This window comes from Vicia villosa, unplaced genomic scaffold (genome assembly GCF_029867415.1).
Source record: "Vicia villosa cultivar HV-30 ecotype Madison, WI unplaced genomic scaffold, Vvil1.0 ctg.000251F_1_1, whole genome shotgun sequence".
NCBI lineage: Eukaryota > Viridiplantae > Streptophyta > Magnoliopsida > Fabales > Fabaceae > Vicia > Vicia villosa.
Window position 1 is genome coordinate 639,584 of NW_026705104.1, and position 26,321 is coordinate 665,904.

Below are 26,321 nucleotides of genomic sequence, written 5' to 3' on the forward strand. Positions count from 1 at the left end.
GCAATTGTGTTTGCTTAATTCACAATACTTCAATCCGTTTGCTTAATTCGGAAATTAGGAATTTACATCTTGTAGTATGAATTACACTTGTTGACTCATTACTATAATCAAATAGGAATTGAAATCATTCGGGGAATTGAAATTATATTGACCGATGATAAGTTGGACATCGAACCGGCAGATTAACTTGTTTTAATAACTTATTTAACAATCACTTTTTATTTGCTCTTTTATGTTTCGATTCTATAACAAACCCCCATTATCATTTTTACTGTTAGTTAATAAAATCAAGAATCCTTGTGATACGACTCGAGCCATTGTCGCTATATTACATTTTCAAAATACTCGTTTTAGATCCGTGCGCGACAGCAGATCAAATTGGTTCCGTGGATTCTTGTTGTCATTAACTAATTTAGTCATATTGTTGTTGCTAGAATTTTTCTTTCTTTTTTGTTGTGTTTGTTGATTTTCAGGGTTGCAATTCCGGTTGCAGTATAGTGATAAGTTTTCCAGCCTATCAGGTAAGCTTGAAAGCTACTGTTTCAAATCGTTCCGAATTTTTTCCACAAAGTCAGAAAAAAATCGACGAACAATACTCCTTTAGAATAGATTTCTAAAGGAATTTGACCCTCAAAATCGCAAATTCGTTGTTTATGAATTTTTTACTGTTTTCATAGTGTCAAAAAATTCCCAAAAAAATCTCAAAATTTTTATTTGTCTTCATTAGATTAAATTCCGTGCTTTTGTATTTTTTTGAATTTATTTTAATCATATTTGTTCTTTCGTGTCAAAAATATATATATAAAAAAATGGGAGACTCATTGGATCAGTTGGCTTATCTTATTAATTTGATGGAAGCAAGAGAACATCAATCGTGCTATCAAAATCATATCCCACTTGCGATTTGCAATATTTGTTCTTCAAATTTTCATGGTAATGATGCATGTCCTATGTTGTTAGATACTAATTTATATGGTGACGCTCAAATGGTAGTTGATCTTCAAGGACAATACTCATACATTGAAGAGCAACCTATTTGGCCATTTCAACAATTTCAACAAAATGCATCATTGAAAGCTGACACACAATCATATTTGGAAGAAATTATCAAGCAAATGGCTGAAAATAATAAGCAAATGACTGAAAATAAATTGCAATTTCAACAGCATATGCTATCTATGTTTCCAGTTAAAAAAGTCCAAGGTGAACAAATAATCTCAAGCCTCCATCAATTTCAAGAGAACGTGATGTTTCATGATGATGTACAACCTGTTGCATCATTAGACTTAACACGGTGTGATGTCAGTCTTGATGAAGTTCCAGGTGAGCCCATTAAAACAATGTTTGTTTCATATGATGAACTCATAGTAAGAAACAAATATTCAAGTGAATGCATGAAAGAGATTATGCCACAAAATTTCTTGAAATCTGATTTGGATGAATTATATACTTCTCTTGAAGTAGATAACTCTCTTGAAATTTTTTATTGTGAATGTGGTGTTTGTAATGTTTGTCTTGAGATCAGTGCAGCCATTTTAGGTGAAGATAGTTTGATGCCGACAACCACTTGTGCAGAAATTCTAGCAAATTCAACAACTCTTGAATTTGGCACAAAAAATGTGGATTTTTGCAATAAGCAACCATTGTCCATAGCAGATTTTTTTTGGTGGAAACTCTAATTAAGCCAAACAACATGGAGTTATCTTTCACCATTTGTGCATCTCTTCCACCTATTTTATCTGACTCACAAGCTAAATGTGGATTTTCTAATTTTCATACTTTTGTTACTGCAGGTTTACCATATGTGCAGACTATTCCTCCTAAGCCACCAGATTTTTTACTAATATCCAAGTTCACTTGCTATTTAATTTTTCCTGTTTCATGTGTTCGGAGTGCAGAAAGGCCTCCACCAAAACCACCAGACATGAAAGCTACATTTCACCTTAATCCCTCGGGTGTGTTCTTTCCTTTCTCTCACTCTTATTTTATATTTATGTTCTTTCATTGAGGACAATGCATGTTTTAAGTGTGGGGGAGGGAATAATTTATTTTCTTTATTTTCTTTGTTTTTGTTTTTGTTTCCTTTGTTTTCGTTCTTAAAAAAAACATCTTTTTGAAAGTTTTAGGCTATAGATTAATCTGAGGTTAGTTGTGGAGACTTGGGAAAAGTTCACAAGACCGATATCGTCTTAACACCGTAAGTCTCCTGCATATGGAAATTAATTTGAATACTTATTATGACATAGCCTTGAATTCTAATTCTCTAATAGCTCTTGAGTAGTTTATCTTTGCAGTTGGCACCATCTCACACATGCTCTACGTAAGGAATCGATGAAAATAAGTGAGTGATCCAAGTTTTATTTGGAAAAAAAAGAAAGAAAAGGAATGCACCTTCTATGTTTGGTGATCCTCACCCGGTCATTTAACCCAATTTTTTGTAGAACCTACAAAACAAAATTATTTCAAGACCCGTTGTTAGTTGGTTCAGAGGATTCTGGTGCTGAACTTGGTAGGGTGGATTACGGTCCGATCCCCCGCAACTATTATTGGGGAATAAAAGGGGTATACCACTTAGGTACCAGAACCTGTCATACCCCAAAATTTGCCCGATCAAATCTATGTCTGTGAAATCATCAAGGGTTAGAATTAAGAGCCATGGGGTTTGACATTCCTATTGTCAAACCCGCCCTCTTATAAAATATCCTGAGAATAGAATGGGGTGCGATTAACAGGTGTTTTGGGATCCAAACCTGGGGCCCAAATTATTACAAGGTTTCATCATTTGTTAATATTATTTTTTTACTAACATTTACTTTCTTTTTTTTTTATTATTATTTTTATTAGTAATTTTTATTATTTCTAACTATTAGTATTTAATATTAGTAATTCTATTATTGATATTAATATTAATATTAGATGATATTATTATTATTAGGGTTATTTTTAATTATGGAGTTAGTTGGGTAATAGGCCCATTAGGTGTAGAAAATTGAATGCAAGATTAGAGGCCAATTCAAGGAACCTTAGTGATTCAAATACGTCCCTGGTGCATAACAGAGGAATTATCGTTCGTTCTTCAAAGGCATAGCGTCCAGAATCACGGCCCCGAGGCTTACGGTTTGCTGTATTTTTCAGAGTATTGATTTCTTTGAATCCCGCGTGATTAATGTGATTAAAAGGTATTACCGTGTTCATAATCTTGTTGGCAACCTGTTTGAATAATTTAATTCGAGTTTTGAGGAGGTTTTCAGGAGTTACCATAGCTGGGGTTTCAAGGTTGAAATTTGGGGATTTTGGATAAAAGCAAAATCAGACAAAGTTGAAGAGTTCATTAGATCCAGGAGAGTATTTACAATGGATCTGGGTTATTATTTGTTACTGCTGGATGATTAATCACAGGTTTTAAGGGGAAGGACTAAGGCCACGCAGAAAATCTGTGGCTGAAAGCGTGGGTACTGTTTCAGAAAGAAAAGAAAACAAGCAAACGAAGAAGACGAACAAAGGGGGGGCGCAAGATTCTGTTTTCAAATTTGGTTCATTTCGTTTTATATATTACGCACATGGTGTATTTGTTTCACAGCGAACATTCATGGTCGAGTTGGCAAGGTATTCTCACTGGCGAAGGGAAGAACAGGGGTTCGAACCCCATGCGTGACATTCTATTTTTTCCAGCATATATTTTTTGTGAAAGACATGTTTTCTTGATCCAGTGCACGAGGCTTAGGAAGGACTACAATGCTCCATCAGGTTCTGGCCCTTGGATTCACAATGATCAAGATCTGAGGGATAAGGAGGTGCAGGCCTATCGTGAACACTCATCAACGCAATGCATGAGAGTAGCGCCCAGGTTCTTTGTTTTTTTCTATTTTTATTTAATTGCTTGTCTAATTATCTTAATATGTTTAGTACATATGCTTTATTTTTTTTATTTTATTCAATTAGAATTAGGATATAATAAAATAGGATTAGGTTTAGGAGTATAATATTTTTTCCCGATTATGTCGATTATTCGGCTTAATTAATTTAATTATTTTTAATTATAAAAACCCTTATAAATATATTAAGATATTAGGGTTTGCTCGATCCCATTTTCCCAAAGTATCAAAGATATTAGGATTTAATTTATTATTCGTTTCGACTAAATCTATTGGTCGCGATGGTTAATAATCGATTAATTTAATTAATCAAATCCTATAAATTAAAATTCAAATAAATTTATTTTGCTAAATGGTTTTAACCATCTTATTGGTTATGATGATTAGCATACCTTGTCAATTTGTTATTATTTGTAATCGTATTAATCGGTTATGAAAGGTAACAGTATAAAAATACAAATTCATAAAATAATAAAATACGTTAATTCATTATTAGTGATAATCGAATCAATCGATTTGAATTGGTAATGGTGCAAAACCCCAATCTTTTAACTATGGTGATCAAACCTATTGATCATTGCGGTTAATTGTGCCAAATCAGGGTTGTACGCCCGAAACATCTAAAATACACTAAACCACGATACTACAGGATTTTTATCCTGGGCAACTCAAAATGCCCTTTCAAATCAAATTCAAACTGCGATAGGCAATTCGAAGAGCCTCAAAACAATTTCAAAACAACTTCACACAATCTCTATAATCAATTCTAAGGCGTACAATCCTGTCCCCGAACTACGTTGACTCTGATCCTCCATAAGGAGGTACGTAGGCACTTGGCAACAAGGCGAGTCCCCTTCCTTCTAAATCTCATTTTTCCCGATTTATTTCCCTTAATTATTTAACCCTCGAAAGCATAAACCTTACCTTAGTACTCTTAGCCATAAAACTGTTACCTTAGATTCAAAGCCATAGGAAAGGGTTGAGGGTGCCTAACACCTTCCCTCGACCTGAATATAGTATCTTACCCCGATCTCTCAACTACGTAAGGTTTCCTATTCGCCTTGGTAGAATAGGTGGCGACTCTCTAAATAAATTTTTAGGCAGGTTGCTACAGCTGGCGACTCTGCTGGGGATACACTTAACGGTGAATTACTATGCTCCTAAGGCTTGAGAGGGTTTAGGTTTAGGTTTGTGGCAAACGGTTTAGGTTTTTGGCGAAATTTTCAGGGTTTGGCTAATTAGCCAAAATTAGGGTTTATTTTTCTTTATATGTAAATATTTAAAATTTTTATTTTATTTATTTATTTAAAATTTCACCTTTTACCTCAATTAATAAATACCTGTTTATTTAAATAATGACTGTTTATTTAAATATTGGCTGCGTATTGCATTTTTTTTAAATTGTAAGCGGCCGGATTTCGAGGTTAGTAAATATTTAAATTTTATTTATTTATTTTCCTCTGCAATTTCATTATTGCAATTTAATTAAATATTTATTTAGGTGAATATTTTATTTCTATTGCATCTTCTGGGTTATATATAAATTGTTGTTAAGCCTAAGTGTGGGAGTTAACTTTGAGACCAAAAGGGGACATGAATCGCCTTACGAGTCTCACTGATAACTCCACTCGGAGTGGGTTAGGTATTTGGAAAGGTCCGAAACGAAGCTTGACTTTGTGGAGGGCTGGACTGGATACTTAGCTGATCTCTCCGGGAACCTACCCCAAAAATTCGAACCTCATGGATAAAATGAGTTGTTCCAAAATCCGAAGAGACGAAAATGTCTCGGAGGCTACGAACGACCCCATGAGACCTTCTAGAACACTCCCATAAAAAGGTTGGCTCCCTAGAGCCCCCTACGTCGAACCTATGAACCTAGGACTTTCGTGCTCATGTGCTTATTATATGTTTGCAACTTATTTGCTTTGGATATCTATGCGTTTGGATTCTGCAGGTACCCCTACGTGGTCCCTAGCCTGAAGGGACTCTAATTTCTAAAAGACCGTGTCTTTCCCACGGAAGACATCACCATCTATGCATCCCCTAGCCTGTGGGGATTTTATTTTTATATCCTTGTATTCTTACAACTACGCGTCCTTCCCACGAAGGACATTTCCATTAACGCACGTCAATTGGCCTCTCGATGGCCATGCGATTCGGTGATTGTCATGAACGGTCACCCCGTGCTTGCTACTACGTACTCCCTAGCATACAGGGATTTTCTGTTACATCCACGTGTTTCCACAATGACGCGTCCTTCCCCGAAGGACAACTTCACTAGCATGCGTTCGATTGGCCTCTCGATGGCTATGAAATCTAGTGACTGTCCTGAACGGTCACTCCATGCTTATTCCCGCGCACCCTCTAACTTGTAGAGTTTGGGATCTCCATTTACACATCACATCCCTAGCCTGTAGGGATTGCTCTTCGTCCATATCGTCCTTAGATAGGTTGTGTTCCGCATAGAGAACCTTCCCACGAGGGACAAATTCATTGGTACACGTCAATTGGCTTCTCGATGGCCATGAGATTGAGTGACTTTCTTGAACAGTCACTAGCCTCTATCTTCTACATACTCTCGAATCCAAAGGATTTCCATTGGCGTGTCATGACATTTATCCTGCAAAGATTCCAAGAGGGTCTAATGTCGCCTCTAAGGCTATCCCTAGGATTACATGTCACTCGTCTGCATTGCATACACGGAGTTACAATATAAGGAGTCTCTCGCGTACGCGTACATTTGCATTTTCATGCATTCATGCATTTACATTTGCATCTTCGCCCACATCCGCACTTACCATGCTAGCCGGTTTCCCGACACTTCAAAAAAAATCAAAGGATCGTAGACTATGGAGCAAGGAGAATAAAAGATCTTAGTCTTGCTAAAGAAAAGATGATGTCTTTCACCATGCTAGCCGCATGTCCATGCCTTGTCATAACAGAACTATGAATACAATAAAGGTTGTCATCGAGCAAGGATTAGTTCAACAAAGAGTTCCCTCATAGACACACTCAAGATGTATCTAATCATAAGGGGTTCATCTACGAACATAACAAACTTACACGGACGCTCTACGATAACCTCGGGGCAAGGATTAGTCCAACTGGGGCAAAATCCTGAACAAAGATGCATGACTACTATGAAGGGAAGGCGACCTGTGTTAACTCCACGCCAAGGGAGAAAGGGTCATAGATTTTCTTCATTAATTTACAAACGCTGAAGGTTGCAAATGGTGTGATACTATCCTGAAAAAAAAGCAAAAGAGGTTCAGTCTAAGGAAACTCATGAAGTTCCGATACGACGAAAACCCACCGCTAACGATTTATTCCCGCCAGGTTTGACATGTCCAAAGAAAATTCGAGGTTGACCTCACCTCTACAAGTTTAAGAATCTAAGGAGTGAAACAAGGTCAGTGGATCTACAAAGGAGATTATCCCTAGGATCAATAGGTGTTTACCGTGCTCACAATTTCAACCCTTACGACCGCTAAGTGTTACTCAAGATAAAAGCTGTACCTTCGAATTAGCAATTCTAATGGGATGACCATGCAGGTTTTGGAATCAATTCATTCATTTCATTCACTCACTACTATGACTTTCCAGTCACACACTCCTATTTTTGGGGTTATTAACAAACTTAAGGGAGAATGACGAATACAAATGACTAAGTCCAGCTAAACGTATGCTTTCAAGGTAAGACCAAGCCGAGGATGTACAGGCATTGTTTCCATTCCCAAACAGTGGAGATATAAGGATGTTAATCCCTCGTTACCCCCTCGAGCCAGGAGTTGGAGTTTGTTTCTACTTTTCAAAAGAACCTTGATTTTAACCAGGGGCAGGGTAGATGTCAACAAATTCAATGATGTATTTTGGTTGCCAAGAGAATCAGTCAATCCAAGCATAAGGTTCAAGCATATCTTCTTCCTCGCATTCATCCAAGATTGAGGAAGCAATGGAGGTAACATTTACAACACCTTCTTCCTCATTACATCATTCAAGATCGAGGAAGTATCAAAGGCGAAGCTTACAAATCAAAATCAACATAGCGGTCACAACATGCAATATCCAAGAATCAATCTCAAAAGGAGCTTTCAAGAATAAAAAACGCCCGCTAAGTCAAAATGAAAATTCCATAAAAGGAAACAAAAAGGCTTAGGCAAAATTGGGGCATCCCGATGGGTCAAATTCAAAAGAATTAGCTCATGCAAAAATAAGGGATAAAAACAAAGGCGAAATACAAAGGATAATCTTGTGACTGCTAAACCATCAAAGCTTCACATCAATGCTTGGATCTTTACAACATATGTCATCAAAGTTTGGATCTCTACTAAGGCTTCTGCTCAACATCGAAACTGAAACGATTCTCTTGCAAACAAAGCACATCCATTGGATTAGGCGAATTTTTAGGATCTGGAGAACATCAAGGAGAAAGGGGTGGGATAAATAAAATTTTGAGCCTTATATCCATTGTTTCTTAAAACATGAACCAGGCCAAGTTACAACATTTAAAAGTCCTAATTGAGGCAAGGTTAACTACGAAAGCATATTAAGCAGGAATTTGTTATACTGACTCCTATGTTTGTTAAAACTACTTCTTCAAGCATTCTTTTCAAAACCATCCAGTCCTAATTCATAACGGACTTCGATTTCAAAACTTGCATACGCATTCCATTGGAGCTACTTCTCAAAAAGTACAACACCATCTACGAGTATACACTTAGTATCGAGGAAATCTCGAAATGGGTTAATCAAAGGTGATCATTACTAATAAAGACCCTGGAGTCGGGGGAACCACATCTAGGGGGTTCTCCTAAACAGGGGCAAAAATTTCAAGGAGCACGGGGGCATACAATCGAACATCCTATTAACTAGGGGCAGTCTTCCTAAGGTTCAATCGACTTGGGGCACATCTAAAAGCAATCTCAAACAGGGGCATGTCAGACATGGGAAGAATTCAAATTCAAAGGATAGAACACTATGGATAACCTTCCATGACCTGGAGATCAAGGGCACACCCTTCAATCTAAACATCGAAGCATATGACAAGGCTATTCCCTAGGGCACTCCCCTCATAGGCATCTTTTCCACTAAACATTTGGGCATTGGATATCAAATCCATAAGGCAAACAATTCAAAGGTTAAAGGCGTGGAGAACCTCCAAAGGTTAAGGGCATGGAGTATTTCTAAAAAAAATCAAACTGGGGAAAGACGCACATCATAAGATAAAGGCATTCTCGCACTTTACGACCTCGATCAAATATTTCTCCTAACTACGATCTCCAAAGTTCAAACAAAACAGGTATTGGGAAATCGTGCTAGCATCACCCCCCATCTTAACAAACAGACCTGCAACTCCAGCGAACTATATACGCTTTGGTTATTAATAACCTATCATTGGAGCATCATACAAATATGAACAAATCATGCATTACATACATTGGTTGATACATTACACCGTAACTCTTTATGTGGTCTTCTTTAAGACGAATCTCACGATCCTTTCTAGGAGTTTCCTCAAGCTGTCTTATGCAAGACAAATTATCACCATTTCCAAGAACCTGTTTAGGTAGTCTTCTTCAAGACATTTTTCTTCTAAGCACCTGTTTAGGTAGTCTTCTTCGAGACATTCTTGTCCTAAGTACCTTTTCAGGTAGTCCTCTTCAGGAAATTTTAAGTACCTTTTTAGGTAGTCTTCTTCAAGACAATTTGTCTTCCTTTTAGGAACCTCTTCAAGTCGTCTTCTTTAAGACATTCTACGAGCCTCTTCAGGTGGTCTTCTTTAAGACATTCTACGAGCCTCTTCAGGTGGTCTACTTTAAGACATTCTACGAACCTTTTTAGGTAGTCTCTTTAGACATCTTTCAACCTCTTCAGGTGGTCTTCTTTAAGATACTCTACGAACTTTTCAAGGCGGTCTTCTTTAAGACAAACTTCAGCCCTTGCTAAGAACCTTTTCAGGTAGTCTTCTTTAAAGACATTCTCCATTCCTTGCTAAGAACTTCTTCAGGTGGTCTTCTTTAAGACAAATTTCTATCTACTCTAAGAATCTTTTCAGGTAGTCTTCTTTAAGACAAATGTTCACTTCCATTCAAAAGACCTTTTCAAGTAATCTTACAGAAGACATTGCTTCATTCCACACATTACATCAATCAACATATGCATAAGCATAAGCATTACCCCATACATCCAAACATCCAATTCAAAACTCTGGTACTAAGCTACATTGTCCACCTGCTTCCCGGTAACCTTACCGATGCCAGTAACCTTACTGAGATTTATTTTCCAATCACCTGATTGATGTTACCCGGTAACTTTACCGATGCCAGTAACCTTACTGAGATTTATTTTCCAATCACCTGATTGATGTTTTCCGGTAACCTCACCGATGATAGCAACCTTGCTGTTCATTTCACGCATCAGCATACGTACATACGCACTAGCATATGCATATCATCTAACGCATTCACATATCACAAAAAACCCAATTTTTATTGGCCATCCAAATCATTTTCAAAGTCAGTTCCCGTCTGACTGTTACATCAAAAACCAGTTCCCGTCTGGTAGTCAGTTCCCGTCTGACTGTTACATCAAAATCCAGTTCCCGTCTGGTAGTCAGTTCCCGTCTGACTGTTACATCAAAATCCAGTTCCCGTTTGGTAGTCAGTTCCCGTCTGACTGATACGTCAAAATCCAGTTCCCGTCTGGTAGTCAGTTCCCGTCTGACTATTACATCAAAATCCGGTTCCCGTCTGGTAGTCAGTTCCCGTCTGACTGTGACAACAGCCCAGTCTCCGACCCTCGAGTCGTGAGTCTAAAAACAGGTGAATCTCTTTCATGCAGGTACACTTGTCAGAATCATGGCAGGCAATTCCTTTGGTGCAGGTGAGCTCGTCCGAACTAGGGCAAGTGATCTAAATGATGCAGGAAATTTGTCCGAACCAGGGCAAATGATCCAAATGGTGCAGGTGAATTGTCCAAACTAGGACAAATGATCCGAATGGTGCAGGTGAGCTTGCCAGAGCTATGATAAGTGATCTTATTGGTGCAGGTGAACTTGCTAGAACTATAGCAAGCAATCCTATTGGGGTCCAAACTGCGATGTAACTTGCCAGAACTATGGTAAGTGAGAGGTACAAACTGAGAGTAGCTTGCCAGAACTATGGTAAGTGAGAGGTTCACAAACTGCGAGTAGCTTACCAGCACTATGGTAAGTGAGAAGTTCACAAACTGCGAGTAGGTTACCAGCACTATGGTAAGTGAGGGGTTCACAAACTACGAAGACTTACCAGCACTATGGTAAGTGAGAAGTTCACAAACTACGAAGACTTACTAGAACTATAGTAAGTAGGGGTTCACAAACTGCGGAGGCTTGATGACCATAGCAAGCCAATTACACAACCAACAGAAGGTCCTCGCTATTCCTTTTCAGGAACCTTTCTAGGAAGTCTTCTTCAAAACGTATTCCATCCTTTCTAGGAGCTTTTCCAGGCATACAAGGTTTTTCAAATGATTCCTCAACTGGGTTTATCACGTTAGTCCCTCGGCAGTGATCTTCTCCAAGACATCAGCAATAACACACATAGGTTTTATCTTTCTTTTCAGAATTTCTAACATTTTTTCAACTAACATAACTAACAATCATGCATCATTTCAACTAACTAACCTCATTCATACATTACGCATATACATACATGGCTCTCATTTATTTTGAGAAGCGCACCGCATCATGCATCGCATGCATCATAAACATTGCATAGAGTCAAAGTTGCCTTTTTAGGCCACGCTACGATCTGAATGCGTAGCTCCTACAAAAAAAAGAAGAAAAAAGAAGAGAGCATTTGCTCCACAAAAAAAAAGAGAGAAGGAAGAAGGAGGAACATTTTCCCCGGGTGGCATCTGTAAGCTCATCTCCCTCAGAAGTCCTTCTCGACAAAGGCAAATTTCAGGGCATTTCAGTGTCCAATCATCTTCTACCTTTAGATTACGATAGGCAGGCGTGCCTATCCGACTCTCAGGTTTAAGAAGATTGAACAGGGGCAGCTGTCATACCCCAAAATTTGCCCGATCAAATCTATGTCTGTGAAATCATCAAGGGTTAGAATTAAGAGCCATGGGGTTTGACATTCCTATTGTCAAACCCGCCCTCTTATAAAATATCCTGAGAACAGAATGGGGTGCGATTAACAGGTGTTTTGGGATCCAAACCTGGGGCCCAAATTATTACAAGGTTTCATCATTTGTTAATATTATTTTTTTACTAACATTTACTTTCTTTTTTTTTTATTATTATTTTTATTAGTAATTTTTATTATTTCTAACTATTAGTATTTAATATTAGTAATTCTATTATTGATATTAATATTAATATTAGATGATATTATTATTATTAGGGTTATTTTTAATTATGGAGTTAGTTGGGTAATAGGCCCATTAGGTGTAGAAATACCCTAATTTGACTAACATAAAAGGAAGAGCTTTCTAACAAACTAGGGGATTGGCCGAAAAATTGGGAGAGGAAGAACAAACCAAGTGCAGCTTCTTGAAGAAAACCGTAAAAAAAAAAGAGACTCGAGAAGAAGGAAAATTGAATGCAAGATTAGAGGCCAATTCAAGGAACCTTAGTGATTCAAATACGTCCCTGGTGCATAACAGAGGAATTATCGTTCGTTCTTCAAAGGCATAGCGTCCAGAATCACGGCCCCGAGGCTTACGGTTTGCTGTATTTTTCAGAGTATTGATTTCTTTGAATCCCGCATGATTAATGTGATTAAAAGGTATTACCGTGTTCATAATCTTGTTGGCAACCTGTTTGAATAATTTAATTCGAGTTTTGAGGAGGTTTTCAGGAGTTACCATAGCTGGGGTTTCAAGGTTGAAATTTGGGGATTTTGGATAAAAGCAAAATCAGACAAAGTTGAAGAGTTCATTAGATCCAGGAGAGTATTTACAATGGATCTGGGTTATTATTTGTTACTGCTGGATGATTAATCACAGGTTTTAAGGGGAAGGACTAAGGCCACGCAGAAAATCTGTGGCTGAAAGCGTGGGTACTGTTTCAGAAAGAAAAGAAAACAAGCAAACGAAGAAGACGAACAAAGGGGGGGCGCAAGATTCTGTTTTCAAATTTGGTTCGTTTCGTTTTATATATTACGCACATGGTGTATTTGTTTCACAGCGAACATTCATGGTCGAGTTGGCAAGGTATTCTCACTGGCGAAGGGAAGAACAGGGGTTCGAACCCCATGCGTGACATTCTATTTTTTCCAGCATATATTTTTTGTGAAAGACATGTTTTCTTGATCCAGTGCACGAGGCTTAGGAAGGACTACAATGCTCCATCAGGTTCTGGCCCTTGGATTCACAATGATCAAGATCTGAGGGATAAGGAGGTGCAGGCCTATCGTGAACACTCATCAACGCAATGCATGAGAGTAGCGCCCAGGTTCTTTGTTTTTTTCTATTTTTATTTAATTGCTTGTCTAATTATCTTAATATGTTTAGTACATATGCTTTATTTTTTTATTTTATTCAATTAGAATTAGGATATAATAAAATAGGATTAGGTTTAGGAGTATAATATTTTTTCCCGATTATGTCGATTATTCGGCTTAATTAATTTAATTATTTTTAATTATAAAAACCCTTATAAATATATTAAGATATTAGGGTTTGCTCGATCCCATTTGCCCAAAGTATCAAAGATATTAGGATTTAATTTATTATTCGTTTCGACTAAATCTATTGGTCGCGATGGTTAATAATCGATTAATTTAATTAATCAAATCCTATAAATTAAAATTCAAATAAATTTATTTTGCTAAATGGTTTTAACCATCTTATTGGTTATGATGATTAGCATACCTTGTCAATTTGTTATTATTTGTAATCGTATTAATCGGTTATGAAAGGTAACAGTATAAAAATACAAATTCATAAAATAATAAAATACGTTAATTCATTATTAGTGATAATCGAATCAATCGATTTGAATTGGTAATGGTGCAAAACCCCAATCTTTTAACTATGGTGATCAAACCTATTGATCATTGCGGTTAATTGTGCCAAATCAGGGTTGTACGCCCGAAACATCTAAAATACACTAAACCACGATACTACAGGATTTTTATCCTGGGCAACTCAAAATGCCCTTTCAAATCAAATTCAAACTGCGATAGGCAATTCGAAGAGCCTCAAAACAATTTCAAAACAACTTCACACAATCTCTATAATCAATTCTAAGGCGTACAATCCTGTCCCCGAACTACGTTGACTCTGATCCTCCATAAGGAGGTACGTAGGCACTTGGCAACAAGGCGAGTCCCCTTCCTTCTAAATCTCATTTTTCCCGATTTATTTCCCTTAATTATTTAACCCTCGAAAGCATAAACCTTACCTTAGTACTCTTAGCCATAAAACTGTTACCTTAGATTCAAAGCCATAGGAAAGGGTTGAGGGTGCCTAACACCTTCCCTCGACCTGAATATAGTATCTTACCCCGATCTCTCAACTACGTAAGGTTTCCTATTCACCTTGGTAGAATAGGTGGCGACTCTCTAAATAAATTTTTAGGCAGGTTGCTACAGAACCCCATGCAAAAAAGGATCAGAGTCACTAACCAGTAGCCTTACTATGAGTGTGTGGAGATAACGAGAATGAAAAAGAGTAAAAAGGAGGATGATTAAGTTAGATTTTGGCATAATAACATGATTCGAAGTGGTTTGTGTGTTCAGGAGGCTTATGACCGCAAAATTGCGGATTTTTGTTCCTACGATATCCTTAGTGTGCAAGATTAGTACCTATTGATGCAACTTTAACCGCAGAAGAGTTTGTAGCCCCGAATGAGTAAATGTTGTTGTGTGTTTCTTTTGAGTTTTGATTTTATTTTGCTCGGAGTGCAAAAGTTCAAGTGTGGAGGAATTTGATCAGTGCATTTTGATGCACGTTCTTTTATGTTTGTACTTAAGCATTTCTATGGTTTGCTTTGCTTATTTTTATATTTTATAATGTTTTTCTAATTTATTTTATTTTATTTTTGATTTAATTTGATTTTTGCACTTTATTTTCAGCATTAACAGTATGTACTAAAATGATCATAACTGGAGCTACGGGAATCTAATTGACGTGTTCTAATAATTGCCGAAAAGCCAAGAGAAAGAGCTACAACTTTCATGTTGGAGTCAAAGTCAGATTCGGAGTCAATTATTCCCAGAATTTCGTTGGAAGTTGCAGCTTAGAAACAATTAGTTTTGGACCGATTTTTGGGCCGGTTTTTTAATGTTCTTGACCCAGTTGGGTTATAACCGGAATTCCTTGTTTCTTCCATATAGTTAGGTCTGGCCGCTAATGTTCATTATCACTTTTTTTAACTATTCACGATATAATTTGGAAGCTGGTACGATCGTGTAATGGAGAACTAATCCGAAGGTGAAATCTGCCGGAGTCGAATTCCAAATACTTTGAGGTTTTTTTATCAATTTCAATTAAATTTCTCATTCCTTTCAATATTATGCTCTATGTCTTGTTTGCTTAATTCAATATCCATAGGATAAATATTGTTTTGATTCGACGATTGTTGTTCCTATAATTTATTCGCGTTTGCTTAATTCGCGCAATTGTGTTTGCTTAATTTACAATACTTCAATCCGTTTGCTTAATTCGGAAATTAGGAATTTACATCTTGTAGTATGAATTACACTTGTTGACTCATTACTAAAATTGAATAGGAATTGAAATCATTCGGGGAATGGAAATTATATTGACCGATGATAAGTTGGACATCGAACCGGCAAATTAACCTGTTTTAATAACTTATTTAACAATCACTTTTTATTTGCTCTTTTATGTTTCGATTCTATAACAAACCCCCATTATCGTTTTTACTGTTAGTTAATAAAATCAAGAATCCTTGTGATACGACTCGAGCCATTGTCGCTATATTACGTTTTCAAAATACCCGTTAATTAATATATGGGTTAAATATACAAACCCCCTGTAATATTACCGAGTTTAGGTTTTAGCCCTTGGTAAAGTTTTTTTTTAAGATCCCCCTTATAATTTCAAGATTCTCTCAAATACACCCCTGACTGCGATGTAGCAGTGAAGATTCTCTCTAACTGCCCAAGTGGCAGTCCAGGTGGTATTTTTGTGTTCCACGTGTAATTTTTAATTTAAATTTCTTTATTATTTTATTCCACATGAATTTTTAAATTTAACTTTTTTTTATTAATAGTTTTTTTGATTTTTTTAAATAATTTTTATTAACAATTGTAATGAATTGTTTTTTTAATTTTTAAAAATAAAATGTTTGGGCCGTAGCCCCATTCATGAAGGACGAGCAGCCCAGTTACTCAATTTGTTTTTAATGCACAAGTCATGGTGCATCACTTCTTTTATAAACACTAATGTTTATTTAGTGGAAATCGATGTGGGACTCAAAACTAATATGTCATGTATGTTGTTCACAACACATGCATGCACCAGGTTCATAAGTCTGTCTTGTTACATTTGATTTACTATATTTCTATCTTTTCCAAAATAGAGTGTTTGTTCTTTGCTGGTTGGTGTTGGGTTCTGAGAAATTCACCATTGGAGCAATAGAGTGTTGTTTGGAAGAAGAAAATCTAGAAATCAAAATGCAAAGTTCAAAAACAAGCAGTGATGTTTCCGATAGCACTAGCTCTCAAACCGAACTTGAGAATCACTTTTCCGCTTTTTCCTACGTTGAGGAAAAGGTTATGAACGTGAAAGTTCAAACTAAAAAGAAATAAGCTCAAAAACAAGCTTAGTAAATGAGTCACAAAACATGGGAGAGAATACAAACTACATTTGCTATTACATATTCACTTACAAGTGTAGTGAGGTTGAAGATGAAGTTTGATATTGAATGATTCAGCAGCGTTTCAGTAAGATTGAAAGAGTTATGAGAGTTTCGGCAACTTTGCTTCTGATCAGAACTTCAATATTTATAGCGTTTTGAGAAGATGACCGTTGAGTGCATTTAATGCGTTGCGTGATCCATACAACTTTGCATTTAATGTTTCACTCTTTTGTCAACTACCTCGAGCCTTGCTTTTACTGACTTTGCCTTTAATAGCTTCTAACGTTCCTTTTGTCAGTCAGCGTAGCCTGTCATCTTGTACTTGCTTTTGATCTGATGTTTATAGATACAACGTTTGAATATCAGAGTCATTCAGCTTGGTGCAGAGCATCTTCTTGTCTTCTGACTTTGAAGTGCTTCTAGCGTGATACCATAAGAACTTCAGTGCTTCTGCTTCTGAACTCAAGTTCTTCTGATACTTCATAAACCATGTTCTGATTCTGCTTGACCATCTTCTGATGTCTTGCGAGAGCATGTTCTGATGTTGCATACTTGAACCTTCTGAGTCAGTGCTTCTTGCGCTGAATTGTGCATACTCTATATATATTTCCTGAAATGGAAAATACATAGGATTAGAGTACCACATTGTCTTATACAAAATTCATATATAATGTTATCATCAAAACTAAGAATATTGATCGGAATAATTCTTGTTCTAACAATAAAAATAATTCAATTCTCAAAACAATTAAACTAATTAAAACACATCAATTTGCTAATGGTGATAATCGAATCAATCGATTAAAATAATTAGCAATTCCCATTAGTCTGTTAATTATGTTGATTAAACCTATTAATCATCGCGATTAATAGAACATATTAAAATCAGGGTTGTACGCCACATTAAAATATTTTCTTTCTACTTCAAACTACGAATTTCAAAATTACGATAAGGTAATTCAAAATACCTTGCAAACTACGGATTTTCAAAACTACGATAAGGTAATTCAAAATACCTTCAAACAACCTCCTACTAAATCTAAGGCGTACAACCCTGCCCCGAACTACGTAGACTCTGATCCTCCATAAGGCGGTATGTAGGCACTTGGCAACAAGGCGAGTCCCCTTCCCCAAAATTCTAATTAGGTTCGAATTTTTCCGTTCACCCTATTCATTTCCTTAGCTATAAACCTTAACGCTTTTAGCCATAAACCTTTGCCTTAAATTCAAAACATTAGGAAAGGGTTAAGGGTGCCTAACACCTTCCCTTGACCCGAATATAATAACTTACCCCGAATCTCTTAACTGCGTAGGGTTTCCTATTCGCCCTGGTAGAATAGGTGGCGAATCTAAAAAGCTAAATTTTTAGGGCAGGTTACTACACTAAGGTAAGGGGGATTCTTCCGGTTAGCATCTCTTATCGTGTTATAGATGATAGGGCTGATTAGATGTATTATTTAGGTCAATTTGATCATAGGTTAGATTGGGGTTGGGGATGGTTTGATGAAAATTGTATGATTTGGTAAACTTTGCATGACTTGATGATGTCATGATGATAATAGATGCAAATTGTATGCTAAATATATGTTATAATATTTGTTGTATGGTTGTATGTAAAATCTTGTCGATTGGAATCAGTTTGGTCAGGATTTGGTGGAATTGGGATAAAACTCACAAGCTGTTTTTTGCAATTGGGGGTTTTGTGAAATCGCCAGATCGCGCGCGTCCAAGTGTTTGCTCCGCGAACTACTTGGCAGAAAGGTCAAGGAAATTTGATTCGCTCAGTTCGCACCGCGAACCTTGTTTGCGCCGCGTGCTGTTAGTGATAGCTGTTTTGGAAAATTTTTAAAGATGCATAATTTTCAAACCGTAAAATTGTTTTTAGTATTGTTTCGAGTGTGACGCACCTTATGAAATAATCTATCTGTTTAAATGATGAAATGAGGTGTAATTTAAATATTCTAAATTATGATTTAATTGCTTGTTGAAGGATGTGTTGTACATATATGTGATGAGATGTGTTAATACATGATATGTTTGAAGCGATAATAATGTGATGGTCTGTGCGTTGTATGAAGATGATTGGATGGTATTTGAATGATGTTAACATATGTAAACATGCTTGATGATGATGATGATGATGATTTGAGTATTGGATGAGATTACTCATAGACTTGACAATGATATAAGTATGTTTTATATATGTTTGCATTCATTCATAATCACATGTTTGCGGGCTGAATCTGAATGAAGTGTGGATTCAGTGAAGGGCATAATTCCCATTGTGCGGAATTTGTGCTGACAGGGCCGTATCTGGATGATTATAGATCGGTCGGTGAGTTATTCCCATTGATGAGGATTGGTATCACATGCATAGTGTCAGTTCATACATATGCACGATTAGCGTGACTTGAATGATGAGTATGATTGTATGTTTGAACGATGTGTTCTGTTGATGTTTGTGTAAGTGATGGATGTTTCCTGATAATCTGAATATGATGAAATTGAGTGGATAATATAACTATGAGGTGTTATTGTTTATGATGCTATAATATTTGTTAAACGTGAATGAAACTCACCCTTACATGTTGTCATTTTCAGATTGAGGATAGCGGCTTTTGACTTGGTGAGGAGTAGCTCATGAGTCAGTGTGTTAGTTTAGCGTCAGGTGTCATGCTCTGATATTGTAACACTGGGGAACGTGAGTTTTAAGTTTTTGAGTTTATAATTTTGTGTGTTGTTTTGAATTAATTGTGGGATATAACTTCAAGGATGTTGAGCTTATCTATATGATTTAATTTCCGTTGTGCGAACATGAGATATCATGAACTATGATGAATTTTCCTCGGTGAATGCATGACAATGACACATTATGTTTATTTTTAAATTGAATTGTGGCACCCTTGTTTCCTGTTACTCTAATATAATTATTTTAAATTGCCGCGGGGTTAGAAGGGTGTTACATGTACTTCATAGAGGGAGTTGATGGTGATATTCATCTAGATGTTATGACATCAATATTCTTTTTGTCATATTGTGGCTAAAAATGGGAAGAGATGTTCGAATATATTCTGAAGTCCACTACTGTCAAAAGAAACAAAGGATTATTTGAAGACAGTGTGGATTGAAGATCTTGTGAAGACTTGGAGGATTTCTAGAGTCTCTTCCAAATATGTGAAAGACCTGGTCTTCCTAAGTTTTTTTAAGTTTTTTTGTTTGTATTGCTGCAAATTATCATTATGTGTAGTTTTAGCCAAAATAAGCCAAATGGGGAGATTGTTAATGCTCTGTATTATATGATTGGATTTTATGTCTGGCTAAAATGTAGTAGCAGCAATATGTAATAGGATGTATAGAACTTGAAAATATAAACATGTACAAAACAGGTAGAACAACAACATATTCTACGGATTATTAAGACATGCTTTGTGACAACATATCTTATGAGATGTCATATGCAGAAACTCATGACATCGCGCTTACTAAGCTGAAATATGAAGATTCAAGATATGCAGAATATTCTATTGAATATTATGCAATCATATGTGGCGCATATTTAAAGGTCAAGAGAATCAAGTCAGAATATTGAAGATTATGTAGTCTCTAATTATGGAGACAATTTAGGAAACTTATGATTAAAGACCTTTCTTTTAGCAGAAGTTTTCTGCTGATTTGTAACAGCAAATAAGGTTGTGATTGTAGGCCCAAGTCCAGTTGGGAATAAGTCATAAATAGGAAGCTTTGTAACCTAGTTTATTAAGAAAGCCGAGTATTGAAAAGATGTAATCGTTAGGGTTTGTCAAGGTAGATCACCCGGGTTGTGGGATGGCTGCCATGTTCTTCTCAAAACCTGTAGGTAAGAGAAGTATTGTTCACACTCGAATCCTGTAGGTAAGAGTTGAGTTATTTATTTCTTGATCAAAGCTATTAAGCAAGATCGAGTTGTTTGTCTTGAAGTGTGTCTTCAGTTTCTTAGTTGATGTTATCACTGGTAGTGTTTGAAGGGATTTGAGGGGGGACTCATACCTAGGTGAATCTTAGGTAGAAGTATATCACGGGTAGTTTTAAGTGATAAGATCATAAATTGGTTATTTGCTGAGGGTCTATGAATTGATTCTATTTAATGGACTTATCCCTGGCTTGGTAGCCCCCAGAGTAGGATTATGAATCCGAATTGGGTAAACAATTCATTGTGTTATTCTTTCTACTTTGTCATTATAATCTGGTACAAGATGTTGTAACATATGAAATAACATCAGGGAATCCTTTCAAAATCTAGTATTTCTACAGAACCATTCCTGATCAGAACCTGTATGTGATAACTGGGTTATCATTATGCATAAATGGTTCTAGAAAGTATATGATCTGTTAGCATTCAAGTGTTGAACCAAAATTGAAGATGATCCTATTCTATCAGTGCAACTTTTCTAACAGACTAGATGTCACGACATCATACATGACATTTGGGTTCTGTCATACCAGAATTTTAGTGTCGAATATCCTCAAGACGGGCTATAAAAACTTATGTATCCTCGCAGTCATTCCCTTTAGCTTGAACGTATCCTTTTGCCACTAGCCTAGCTTTATTTCTAGTGATTATGCTGTTTTCATCTATCTTGTTCCTAAACGCACGTCTGGTTTCTATGACATTTTGATTATACAACATGGGACAAGATCCTAAATGTCATTATGCTTAAATTGAATGAGCTATTATTGCATAGAAATGAGTCATCTATCATCAAGTTAAGCATCATATATCCTCTTAGGTTCAATTTAGTAAATGATAGAAGAATAATTACATAAATAATTACCTGAGATCTAGTACTTACACCCTTTTTTATATCTTCAAGTATGTGATCTAATTGGTGATCATTTGCAATAATCCATTCTTGAGGAAGATGAATTGAGGTCTCTTGTTTTTCTTCCTCGTGTTCTCTATCCTCTTTATCATATTTTATGTCCTAATTCTTTGGAGGATCCTCTTTAGGAGTGTCATCTTTGGCTAATTCTTTAGTTATTATACTTGAAACATTGAAACAAAAAAAAAACATCTTAATTTCCCCAACTTTTGAGGTTTGATCTCATCAAAAGCAACATGAATTGAATCTCCAATAACATATGTTCTATTATTTAAAACTTTATAACCCTTACTCGATGACGAGTACCTAAGAAAAATTCCTTCGTTAGATTTTGCATCAAATTTACCAAAAATGCGGAAGTAAGAAATTTTTGGTTTGGTACGTTTAAGTAACTCACAGGGTGTCTTCTATAGGATATATCGAATAACTACCATGCTTAATACATGACAAGCAATGTTAATCGCATCCTCCCAAAAGTACTTAGGTTTTTGTGATAGTTCTAAATTTAATTTAATTTTGGTTTAGAGTTTTTCTCTTCCGGTTTAATCTTTGTTAGGTTTTTGTGTATTTTAGGATCAAATTTATAATAGAGGTTTTAATAGTATTTATGAGTTTTATTATATACTCTTCCTTTGAGATATCTTTATCAGACTCATATTAAGAGTTTCATTGATACTTATTTAGGAGGAGTGTATCATAGCAAATGTGTGATAAAATGTCACATAAACTCTCAATATCATCTCCAACCTTTATTAAAATGGATGTTTATCTCACTCTTTTATCTCTTTTTAATTTAGACTTATGTTCAAATGTAGGGATAGTATTCATTGCAATGTTATTAAGAGATTAAGTGACAATCTAAGAGATACTTGAAAATATCATGTTCTACAAGTGTAGCTTAAACGAAACAGAGGTATAAACAAATGAGGATTCTCTACCGTAGAGATTCGGAATAATTTCATGTTGTAATCATTCACTTCATTTGATTTTAGATCATATTTATATAATATATCAATATTAGTTTCTCGTTGTAAAACAATCTCAACCATCAATTTATAATCGATAGACTCAGTCTATTAAAGTAGGAAATCTTGTTCAAAGTCTAAACTAACTCAAAAAGTCATATCCTCTTCAATTATTTTGAGCATTATTTTTGTCATTATGTTGAAACAAGTAAAAAAAGTAGTGGCCTTTTGAAATAGACAACGACCGCATACACCATGTCTTGAATTCGTTTCTTAAAATTTTTGGCTACAATTTTTTAAATTGCACACCAATATTTTTTATTATTGCTTAAAATCATTTTTGTTGTAGTACATTTTTGCATATTTGTTATTTTATTATAAACTTTATTACGAGGCTGAGTTATTGATCACAATACTATAATACAACTTTTTATTGTACATTATATTAACATTCTATATTAGCTTTTGTATAATAAACATATGGTGTTGCATAAAGAATATATTGTACTGTAGGGAAAGATCCATGATAAAACTTGCAATTAATCGTCATGAGATAAGACAACTATTTCTTATTACCGAGATCATAATTTCCTTAGGTTTTCCCGTTAATATTTATTATTTTAATCAGTAACTTCGTGTTCCCGTTAATATTAAAAATTTGTTCCTGTTAATATTCAAATTTTGGATCACTAACTTAATGTTTCCGATAATATTCAAAATTTCGATAAGTAATTTTGTACTTCCGTTAGTTTTCAATATTTTAATCAATAACTCCGTGCTGTCATTAATATTCAATATTTTGAATATTAACGGGATACTCGTGCTTGCACAAGTACCAGTGCGGTACGCTCATTTGTTTTAAATGATTTATTTTACATAGAAATTTAAATAGGATAGTTGAATAAAAATTATATAAAAAAATAAATATGAAGAGTCAATAGAAATATTGATATTAAAAAAATCAAATAAATGTTATATTATTTATTGACTAATTCAAACTATTTTGTAAAAAAAAATTTAGATAATTGCGAATCTGAACTAAAATAGCTTTTCCAAGTAAATCCATAAACTAATTAAAGTATATGAAAACCTATATATAAGTTAATAATTAAAAGTTTGAAAATAATTTATAAACCCCCTATAGTTAATATTAATATAAACAAATAATTTACAAAATAAGTGTTTTTTTTTTATTTTGTCTTATACAAAATAAGAAAATGAGCTTCTGTGTTATTTGGGAAAGATAAAAAATAGTACTATGTTGCTATCGATAAACTACTATAGTTTGAAATCACAACTGCTTGATCATCAGCATTTTTTAACCATCCATTACTCAGATACTGTATGCACGTATGCACGTGCAAATTATACAAATCATGAAAATAAGGCACCATGTTATAAAATACAATAGTATACTCATGATTTTAAAACAGAACAAAGTGGACTCACATGACCATGGTCTCCAATATTGACAACAAAGGTACCTTCAACTGGCTTAACAGTTATAACAGATCAAGCACCAGCAATGCTAAATTACATCAGAGTTAATTACACCAAACTAAATCATATGGTAAGCAAACCGAACACAAGACACCAAAGCCTACCCCAAATAAACTGAAATAAAAACCATACTCCCAGCACCTGTTATTGCGCAAAAATTGATTGATGTGAATTTCAAAACAGTCCCCAGAGATATAGTATTCAAGACAAGCACCCTTCTCGTAGCACCAAATTCAACAGAATCGAAAAACAAAATCCCGGAGACGCCGCTACTGTCACCAGCCCCTACCAAGACAGAATGTTAAGCCTTTTTTAAACTGCAACTTATGATAGTATGGCAGATCCCATTCAAACATAAACACATATATTACTTGGATTTTCAAAATCCCCAGACCTTGACCAACTTAACCTCCAGGCACCTAAAAAAGAGGAGTAGTAGCTCACATGGTTTTAAATTGCGGTTGCGGCTGCGGATGCGGTTGCGGTTGCGGATGTTGCGATTGCGGTCATTGCGCTTGTTGCGATGCGCATTGCGGCCGTTGCGGCGTGAATTTTTAAAAGGAAGTGTTTGAAATATTATATTGAAAAACACTTAACGTAATGTTTTTTCATTATACAAGAAGTTAATTGAGTTTTAGACTTCTAATATAATGATTTTTGATGAAAACATGATTAAAATTGTCCGATGGGGTTCCTAATGCATCCGGAAACGAGACTTTAAAATCACACCGCAATTGCGGTCCGATGCGGTTGCGGAGGCAACCGCATCCGCATTATTGCGGGTGCAATTGCGGTTGCGGACCGCAATTTAAAACCATGGTAGCTCATATGAAGACACATTTTAACAGGAAGGCAGAGACAGAGTTAACATTATTATAGTTCCAAATAAATGAGAAAATTCAGGACAATGCAAACTAACAATAAATGACGAGAATCAACCCAATTAGCATCAATGTGATTTAACATTTCAGATTGAAAAATGACAAGTATCCCATCCATAGAATGCCGCAACGGATGCTAACTTTTCTCAACTCAAAATTCCGCACCTAAAATGTATATGAACTATGAAGTGAGACATCTGGATGTAGACATGCTACTCAGTCAGCCTTGCACTCGGAGCAGCGTCACGGGCAGCCTCATCACCGAACTTGTACATACACATTCTGCATTCAATACTTCCTGTCCAAAATAATACACTTTTATAGACATTGAATTCAAGGAAAAAAGCTACTACAAGTTACAGAATTACAACCATCCATACATCAAGTATTAACTTCCAACTTTCAAAATTGATCCCCTAAATCTTAAGTCCAATCAACATAGAATAAATTTCTGCATCACAAAAACAATCATATCCGGTCAATACACAAGTTCAGGTTCAATAACATAACCCACCTTAACATCTAACCTTCGATTTCCTTTTGACTTAACCTTTAACTACCAGCTAACATCGTTACGATTCCTGATCTGCACCGTGTAAACACATGTCAGGAAGTGTTTACTTCCTGCAAGTATACATAGATTGGGTTAAACCGTTAAACTATTTCATCTAATTAAAATTCAATGCATATGCAAATCAATTACATTTAATTAAAATTGTCAAAATATATTTTGAAAGATTCGGAAGTGAACATATTTATTATTTTTTAACTCATTTTGAAAATAAATTGTTGAGTTAACTTTATGGGTGAAAAATGAGTTCTTTTACACGAAACACAAATTTCAAACATTTACTTTCTTTTTCATGGAAACACTTTCACATTTTTTCAATTATCTTCTATTCTAAGCTATTTCAGCTATATTACTATTTTCAAGAATCTCAATATAACCTTTAATTTCTCCGTTGTTTCTTTCTAATTTTTCATTCTCCTTATTAAGTCTAACAGGGAACTTAAATATCTTATAAGTTATAGTTGTTACTTCGTTATGATCTATATCATATGATGCTTTGAAGCATACATGTTCTTCTTCATTTAATTCTTTTGCTTATTCTTCTAGAAGATACTTCATAAGAAGCTTCAGACAAATTATCAAATATATGTTTGAATATATATATTTTCATGAATCTCTTGAGGTTTCTCTGTGGATTCTTCATTTGATACTTAATATGATGGATCTCTAAAACTTCTTCTGGATCATGACTCTTTAAAAATTATTCCGGATGTTGTCCCATCAAAAGTTATTTTGGATGTTGATTCTTCAAAAATTCTTTTCAATTTTGACTCTTCAGAGGATCGTCCATTTATCATATAGTGTTTTCAAACGCTACTTCGGGTGTTGATCTTTCACTCATTTCTTCAACTAA

At 35.4% G+C, this 26,321-nt stretch overlaps 1 long non-coding RNA gene across 2 annotated transcripts; it reads right to left on the reverse strand.

Moving 5' to 3' along the window:
- Positions 1 to 23,857: 23,857 nt before the first annotated feature.
- LOC131625924 (uncharacterized) lies at positions 23,858 to 25,481 on the reverse strand. 2 transcript variants are annotated; one of them, XR_009290987.1, is made up of 5 exons: positions 25,425 to 25,481; positions 25,278 to 25,348; positions 25,063 to 25,195; positions 24,388 to 24,435; positions 23,858 to 24,301 (listed from the first exon to the last, which is right to left on the reverse strand). It is a non-coding gene; the product is annotated as an uncharacterized LOC131625924 (long non-coding RNA). The 2 variants fall into 2 exon arrangements; XR_009290986.1 differs by having other exon boundaries at positions 23,858 to 24,435.
- Between the last annotated feature and the right edge of the window lie 840 nt (positions 25,482 to 26,321).